The sequence below is a fragment of the Anomaloglossus baeobatrachus genome, chromosome 10 (genome assembly GCF_048569485.1).
Source record: "Anomaloglossus baeobatrachus isolate aAnoBae1 chromosome 10, aAnoBae1.hap1, whole genome shotgun sequence".
Classification (NCBI taxonomy): domain Eukaryota; kingdom Metazoa; phylum Chordata; class Amphibia; order Anura; family Aromobatidae; genus Anomaloglossus; species Anomaloglossus baeobatrachus.
Window position 1 is genome coordinate 24,449,883 of NC_134362.1, and position 9,093 is coordinate 24,458,975.

Genomic DNA, 9,093 nt, shown 5'->3' on the forward strand with positions numbered 1-9,093 from the left:
TAGTTTTATTTCTTGACTTTACACATCTGGGCATGCGCAGTTGTGTAAAGACTGATGCGTTAATAGAATCCGTCACCATAGGCTTCCATTATAAAAACAATGGACGCCGACGGAATCCTGCAGGTTGCATTTTTTGACAGTCCACCAAGCGCAGAAAAACTCTACATGCAGCGTTCCTTCCGCCAGGCGGAGGCAACGCAGCGTCGGCTGACGGATGCAACGCAAGGCCTGACCATAAAGTTTCCCTCGCGCGAGCGCCGGTGATGTAGTTGCGCAGGCGCGAGATTATGGGCGGGTATGAGGATGACACTGGTGAGGTCATACACAGCACCACCCATAATCTTGCGCCTGCGCAACTACATCACCGGCGCTCGCGCGAGGAAAACATTATGCTCAGCCCCGTGATAGGGGCGCAGCGAAATGCGCCTGCGCGAGACTCCAGCAGCGTGCACAATCACGGGGGCGGCGTCATCCATGTAAATCATGACTGGGAAACGGCGAACAGCGACAGGAGGGGGACAGGAGCCGAATTAGAACCCGCCCATCTGTCCAACGAAACTCCTTTGCATAGGAAACGGTAAGATTTTATAAAGTTCTTTTAGGGGTCTTCAAGGGGGGCCAGCAACAAGGTGCAGCTTCCTAGAATGCAGCCCAGGAGCTGCAGAAGGGGATATTTTTGGTTAAATAGGGAAAAAATGAGTGACATGTTCCCTTTAATGTCTCCATTGCCTGTCTTTGCGTATATCGGATTGATGACATCCAAATGCCGTCCGATGTTTCACATGCACCCATAGACTTGAATGGGCGCGCATGAGCCGATTTGGCATGAGAAAAAAATTACAGGTATGCTGTGGCTCATTTAATAACATTGGTCCAAGTGCAATGCACAATTTTCTCGCATTGCACTTGTCCGATTCATTTAGTCACTAGAGTGAAGCCTAAGTTCACACTTCCGTTGTTTTGCATCAGTCACAATCCGTCGCCTTGAGGAATTACGGTATCCTGCAAAATATTTTGCAGGAATCCTGTTTTTCCCCATAGGCTTCTATTAGTGACGGATTGCGACTGATGATGCTGCGTCGCGGACAGTCGTTCTTTAACTGACCGCCGGGCGGGAGCAACGCAGCATGTAACGTTCTTTGAGCAGCGCGATCCGTAGGATTTTGCTGCGCATGCGCTCTCTGGCTCCCTGCCCCCGTAACCAGGATAAACATCGGGTAACCAAGCAATGCGCTTTGGTTAGTTACCAGATATTTACAGTGGTTACGGGTGCAGGGAGCCAGCGCTAAGAGGTGTATGCTGGTAACCAAGATAAATATCGGGTAACCAAGCAAAAAGTGCTTTGCTTTTACCCGATATTTACCCTGGATACAGTGTGCAAGGAGGCCGACACTTCCCCACTCGGCTCCGCCCTCTCCCGAACTCTGCATGTGTAGACACACTCATACTCACACACACACACTCTCTCACACACACACACTTGTCCCCAGCCCTGCAGTCCCCGCGGCACTGACGTCCTCAGCTCCACGGCCCCGCTCGGCTCCGCCCTCTCCCACACTCCGCATGTGTACACACACTCATACTCACACACTCACACTCACACACACACACGTCCTCAGCTCCACGGCCCCGCTCGGCTCCGCCCCCTCGTGCTCTGCCTCCTTCTGCACTCCGTATGTACACACGCATATAGACACACACACACACACACACACTCTCACTCACTCACTCACCTGTCCCCAGCCATGCAGACCGCGGCACTGACGTCCTCAGCTCCGCCCCCCGAACTCCGCCCCCCCGAACTCCGCCCCCCGCACACAACGGAGTCCGACAATGAAATTCTTTTCTTTGTCATCCGTTGTCATCCGTTGTACAACGCATCAGTCACGGCACTTCTATGAGTCTTGGACTTTTGCAATACTTTGATGCCATGATATGCAGTGAATATTTAGGTATACCAGCGCAGTCAGTCATTGGGTGTATACAGCCTGTACACCTGTAGTTCCCAGTGTCGCCCCCTGCTGGTCGGCATTGACCAGTCACTTCCTCTGCTGCATTTTTATATGATGATAGAGAGAAAGCAGACAAGATAGTTATTGAGTTGGATAAGTATGGATTATACTGGAAAATGTGGAGAATCTGGAGTCCAGCGCCTGGTCCATCACTTCTGCCGCTGAGGAAACCTGATTGTCTGTTAGATGTTACACAGGATAATATTACTCCAGACCCCTCTCTGCCATCATTGTCAGAAAGCAGATGAGAGTAATGCACTGGAGTCTGCAGCATATTCATCATATCTGTTACAAGTGACTGCATCCAGCTCATAAAATCTGGCCATTTATATTAACACATAGGAGCACAGCGCCATCCATGTGCTCAGGTCGTGTCTGGTATTGCATCTGATGCAGAGGTTGTATCCGGTATTATAGCTCAGGCCCAGTCACCTAAGCTGCAATACCGCACCCAACCCATGACAGGAGTGGCGCTGTTTTAGTCAGACCCTGTAAATAATAACTTTTACTTTGGATTTCATTTGCACCAAAATAATCCAGGAAACATTGCTACTTCATAAATATCATCTCTGCAGACTTTTATTCTGTAATTCACATTATACATTTGTATTTATTCCTACATATTTTACTTAATATTGAATATTTCAGAGAGATGATGAGCCGTGGTAGATATATTGATGACTACAGATGATAAAATGTCTTTGAAACTACAATATAATTATAAAAAACTTAAAAAAATTTGCTCGTGTGTCGTGACCTATTCATATATTTGGAGTCAACCATTTAAATGCATGCAGGAGCCTAAGTGTAGACTATATACTGATCTTACCGTATACAATATATACATTATCAGCTCAGTATGCCGTAAGCTCATGAGCTCCCTCTAGTGGTGGCTACAGGAAGATAAAATATTATCATGTAAAGGGAACCTGTAGGGCAATTTTGCTACTGAAACAAGTGGAAAGGCTGAAAAAGTTCTAGTACAACAAAAAAGTATACCTGTGTTGTTGAAATCCAATGTGCAAATCCTGAAAAATCAAACTTTGATGGCACACGCAAATTAACCTGTAAGTGAATTTTGGGTTTGCCGAGGCAGGTTCTGATTAAAGGGAACCTGTCACCAGATTTGGGGACTATAAGCTGCAGCAACCACCAGTGGGCTCTTATATACAGAATTCTAACATACTGTATATAAGAGCCCAGGCCGCTATGTAGAACATAAAAATCACTTTATAATACTCAGCTAAGGTGCGGAGCAGACTGGTCAGATGGGTATCTCTGTTCTCCAGGTCCGGCGCCTCCACTTTTGGCCATCTTCGTCCTCCTTCTTCTGAAGCCTGGGTGCATGACTCATCCACACTAACCAGGATTGAGGTCCTGCGCAAGCGCATTTTGATCTGCCATGAGCAGGGAAGATGAAAGTATTGTAGTGCGCCTGCGCAGGACCTCAGTGCTGGTTAGTGTGGATGACGTAGGACGTGTCATGCACCCCAGCTTTAGAAGAAGGGCAAAGATGGCCGAAAGAGGCGCCGCCGGTGCCAGAAAACAGAGACACCCATCCGACCAGTCTGCAACGCACTTTAGGTGAGTATTATAAAGTAATTTTCGCGTTATACACAGTGGTCTAGGATCTTATACACAGCATGTTAGAATGCTGTATATAAGAGCTCACTGGTGGTGGCCGCAGTTTATAGTCACCAAATCTGGTGACAGGTTCCCTTTAAGGGTCACACGAGTGCATGATAAATAGGACCGATTTTCATCAAGGAGAGTTGGACAAGTGAAATCCATTTGGTATTCATATGTCATGAGAGTGCAGTATATAAGAGCCCACTGGTGGTGGCCGCAGCTTATAGTCGCCAAATCTGGTGACAGGTTCCCTTTAAGGGTCACACGAGTGCAAGATAAATAGGACCAATTTTCATCAAGGAGAGTTGTACAAGTGAAATCCATTTGGTATTCATATGTCATGAGAGTGCTGTATATAAGAGCCAACTGGTGGTGGCCGCAGCTTATCATCGCCAAATCTGGTGACAGGTTCCCTTTAAAGGGTTTGTTGGGATTTAAAAGAAAAAGTCTGAAAGCTGATATAGGATTAAAATACTCTATTTACCAATAATATCCTATTCTACCCCCCCTCTGCAGCGCTCTGTGCCATTCCTGAAGATGCCATCACATCTATTATTCACATGATCAGCGCAATCATTCATTGATCTCATCAGTGAAGTTTTCAAGGAGAGTGATTGGCTGCAGCGGTCATGGAATGATGGATGGGAGGTCATCGCTGCTGGAGTCACCAGTACCATGGACCTGGAGTGGACGACTTTTACATAGGATAAATAATGGTTATTTTATTATTTTAAATCATTGTCAGCCTTTGGATTTATTTATTTATTTATTATTCTATTTATTTATTTATTTATTTATTTTCAAAATTCCAATTAATTTAAGCCTAAGGTTGTAGAGAAAGATTTGAGGTTTGGACTTTTTTATAAAAAAAATGTCTTTAATATTTTATTTGCCTCACAATGACCAGTAGATGGGTTTATTTCCCAGTTTTTAATTCAATGGGACCAGTATAACCCCCATCTTCCCTGTATCACTATAGAACAAGCCAGGTTTGCATTCAGGAGCCTGAGAAAACGGAGTTATGACAAGATGTAATTGCATCCATATTACTCAAAATTCCGAAAAAGTTATCAAGTCGACCAAATATTTGACTGAGGCTCTTAAGGAGGTCTCATATTGGTTTACGCTTTGATTTCCAATGTGCAGATATCCCTTTAACCTTTCAATTAATAAAAATTGAGCTTATATATTTTTTGCCACTAGTGGAAAATCAATGTAATGCCATAAAATAAGTTGTAGATGATTCTCCCATGGAATCTTCTAAATTTAAGTGGACCCTAAATGATAGAGATTCTGCTTTGGTAAATGACACTAAATGGCGGTAACCCAATTCCCCGCTAACATCCATCTGCTTATTCTGACTTCTCCGCAGATGGAATTCCATGTGAAATTACAGCCATAAGCTGCTATATGTTTTGGCAGTGGATAAAACCAACTCATTTTCTCTCAACATTATAGGAAAACACCAGGCACTTAAGATACCCTCTAAGTACCAGGTGTTAAGAAAATAGAACTTGCTGCTTGGATTAAACTATTTAGCGGTTGCCTCTGCTATCATAGCACTCGGCTATTGGAAATACGCTGCAAATAAATGAGGCAAGAGAAAAGTCACAACAAGTTTTATCATGAAATATAAAATAATAAACAAAAAACATAAATAAATAAAAAATAATTTCAAAATATGTAAACAACATGATAATAATATTAAACAATGTGATACATTGTAATACATAATAAAAATAAATAGTATTGTTTATATCTCTTACTTTTTACATTTTAAGATTGTATTTTACAGATTTTATTTTATTTATTTTTTTTAGAGGTTTTGGCAGTCCCCTGTGTGCAGAGGATACTCCATATTATAATCTATGGGAGATATGGAAAATGCCAATATTCTTGGGGTTGGTGAGGAGCCCACTGCTGTTCCTACATGTTATAAAGCCCCAAACCTGGTACTGTTATTACAACTCATATAGGATGGAACACTAACATTCCCAATACTGGTCCACCATTTTTAGCGGGTGCCTCTGCTATCGCACCGCACGGCTATTGGAAATACGCTGCAAATAAATGAGGCAAAACATAAATAAATAATATATAATAGAATAATTCCAAAATATGTAAATAACATGATAATATTAAACAATGTGATACATTGTAATATATAATACAAATAAATAGTATTGTGAAGATCTCATTTTTTTTACATTTTAAGATTGTATTTTGCAGATTTTTTTTTTTTTAGAGGTTTTTGCAGTCCCCTGTGTGCAGAAGATACTCCATATTATAGTCTATGGGAGATATGGAAAATGCCAATATTCTTGGGGTTGGTGAGGAGCCCACTGCTGTTCCTACATGTTATAAAGCCCCAAACCTGGTACTGTTATTACAACTCATATAGGATGGAACACTAACATTCCCAATACTGGTCCAACATTTTTAGCGGGTGCCTCTGCTATCGCACCGCACGGCTATTGGAAATACGCTGCAAATAAATGAGGCAAGAGTAACGTCACAACAAGTTTTATCATGAAATCTAAAATAATAAACAAGAAAAACATAAATAAATAATATATAATAGAATAATTCCAAAATATGTAAATAACATGATAATATTAAACATTGTAATATATAATACAAATAAATAGTATTGTGAAGATCTCATATTTTTTTACATTTTAAGATTGTATTTTGCAGATTATTTTTTTTTTAGAGGTTTTGGCAGTCCCCTGTGTGCAGAGGATACTCCATATTATAGTCTATGGGAGATATGGAAAATGCCAATATTCTTGGGGTTGGTGAGGAGCCCACTGCTGTTCCTACATGTTATAAAGCCCCAAACCTGGTACTGTTATTACAACTCATATAGGATAGAACACTAACATTCCCAATACTGGTCTAACATTTTTAGCGGGTGCCTCTGCTATCGCACCGCACGGCTATTGGAAATACGCTGCAAATAAATGAGGCAAGAGTAACGTCACAACAAGTTTTATCATGAAATCTAAAATAATAAACAAGAAAAACATAAATAAATAATATATAATAGAATAATTCCAAAATATGTAAATAACATGATAATATTAAACAATGTAATACATTGTAATATATAATACAAATAAATAGTATTGTGAAGATCTCATATTTTTTTACATTTTAAGATTGTATTTTGCAGATTTTTATTTTTTTTTTAGAGGTTTTGGCAGTCCCCTGTGTGCAGAGGATACTCCATATTATAGTTTATGGGAGATATGGAAACTGCCAATATTCTTGGGGTTGGTGAGGATCCCACTGCTGTTCCTACATGTTGTAAAGCCCCGAACCTGGTACTGTTATTACAACTCATATAGGATGGAACACTAACATTCCCAATACTGGTCCAACATTTCTAAAATGCTAGACTTTACACTGTCATTACTTTTTCTATAAGACACTATAGCAATTTACCCTTTATTACAACTCATATAGGATGGAACTCTAACATTGCCAATGCTGTTCCAAAATTTTCTAAAATGCTGGACCAGATACTGTTATTAGTTAAGACCCTACAGCAATTTACCCTTTACTTCTCCATTTAGATGAACCTAGCACTATCCCAGGTTAGTACATAGGTCTATACACTTGTACTAGTACATAGGTCTATACACTTGTACTAATACATAGGTCTATGCACAATGTTCCCATTGCCGTTCCTACGTGTTATAAAACACTGACCCTGGTACTGTCATCACTACTTTATATAGGATCGAACACTAATGTTCCCACGTTTTCCAAAGTGCTAGACCTGGCAATGTAATTTCCTTTTATAAAGTAATTTTCCCATACCTTATAATTCAATGGACCTTACACTATATATATGTTTCCATTGCTGTGTATTCATGTTATAAAGCATTGGATTGGGAACTGTCTTTCCACCACTAAAGTTTGGACATTTATGTACCCACTCTTGTTCCTATGAGTGATAAAGCTCTGCACCCAGGATGGGACATTACTGATCCCGTACCTTGTGAATCAATGGACTGGGCACTGTCCTTCCTCTTTTTTTGTTGCTTATACATTTTATAAACAGCGATGATCAAATATTCGGCTTCGCTAATATTTTCCTAATAGGTCGCCGCTATGTGAATACTCGATGCGTAATGTAAGTCTATGGGAAGCCCGAATAATTCTGGTTTCTCATAGACTTACATTGCGAATAGTCGAATAACGGCAACCTATTCGGAAAATATTCGCGAAGACGATTATTTGAGGTAATCGATCATCCCTACTTATAAAGCCTTGGACCTGGTACTGTCATCTGCGCAGATGCACAGCTATAAACAAATGTTCCCATTTTCTAAGGCCGCAGATCTGATACTATTATTTTGACCTACAGAGAACAGTACATTAATGTTCACATTGCTACTTCCAAATCTTACAAAGCCTTGGACCTGACACTTTCTTATACAGGACTAGATAGGTAAGATATATTTTTTGACCCTGTTAGCCAATAGACAGAATGTGCATGTTTCTTCAGAAGTGTCTTTAGTTCCATATACAGGACTATTGTTTAAAAGAACTGAGAGTCCTCAGTGGTTGATACCTTTTAATGGCTAACTGAACAGATGGTAATAATTGCAAGCTTTCGAGACTACTCAGGTCTCTTCATCAGGCATGGCTACCATGCCTGATGAAGAGACCTGAGTAGTCTCGAAAGCTTGCAATTATTACCATCTGTTCAGTTAGCCATTAAAAGGTATCAACCACTGAGGACTCTCAGTTCTTTTAAACAATTTTTTTATCTCTACTGGCTAACACGGTACAAAGATATATTTTACTTATATACAGGACTAGACACTATTTTCCCATTACTATTTCTCCATCATAAAAGACCTGGACACAATAACATCTTGTCTCCTTATAATTAGGCAAACATACCCATACATAGATACCCTCCCCCTATCCATTACTTTCCCTCCCACCCTATCAAAACTGCACCTGAACCCACTTAGTACAAAAGGTGATAATGAATTTGGCCTCTGGCACTGGTTGCACTGGTCATAATGTTGCACCAGTTTTGCATTCTCTGCACTGTAATATTAGTTATATTAATGCTTTTACACTATAAGTAGCACTGGTTACACTGGTCATCATGTGACACCAGTTTTGCATTCTCTGCACTGTAATATTAGTTATATTAATGCCTTTCCAGTATAAGTAGCACTGGTTACACTGGTCATCATGTGGCACCAGTTTTGCAATCTCTGCACTGTAATATTAGTTATATTAATGCTTTTCCAGTATAAGTAGCACTGGTTAGACTGGTCATAATGTTGCACCAGTTTTGCATTCTCTGCACTGTAATATTAGTTATGTATATTAATGCCTTTCCAGTATAAGTAGCACTGGTTACACTGGTCATAATGTTGCACCAGTTTTGCAATCTCTGCACTGTAATATTAGTTATATTAAT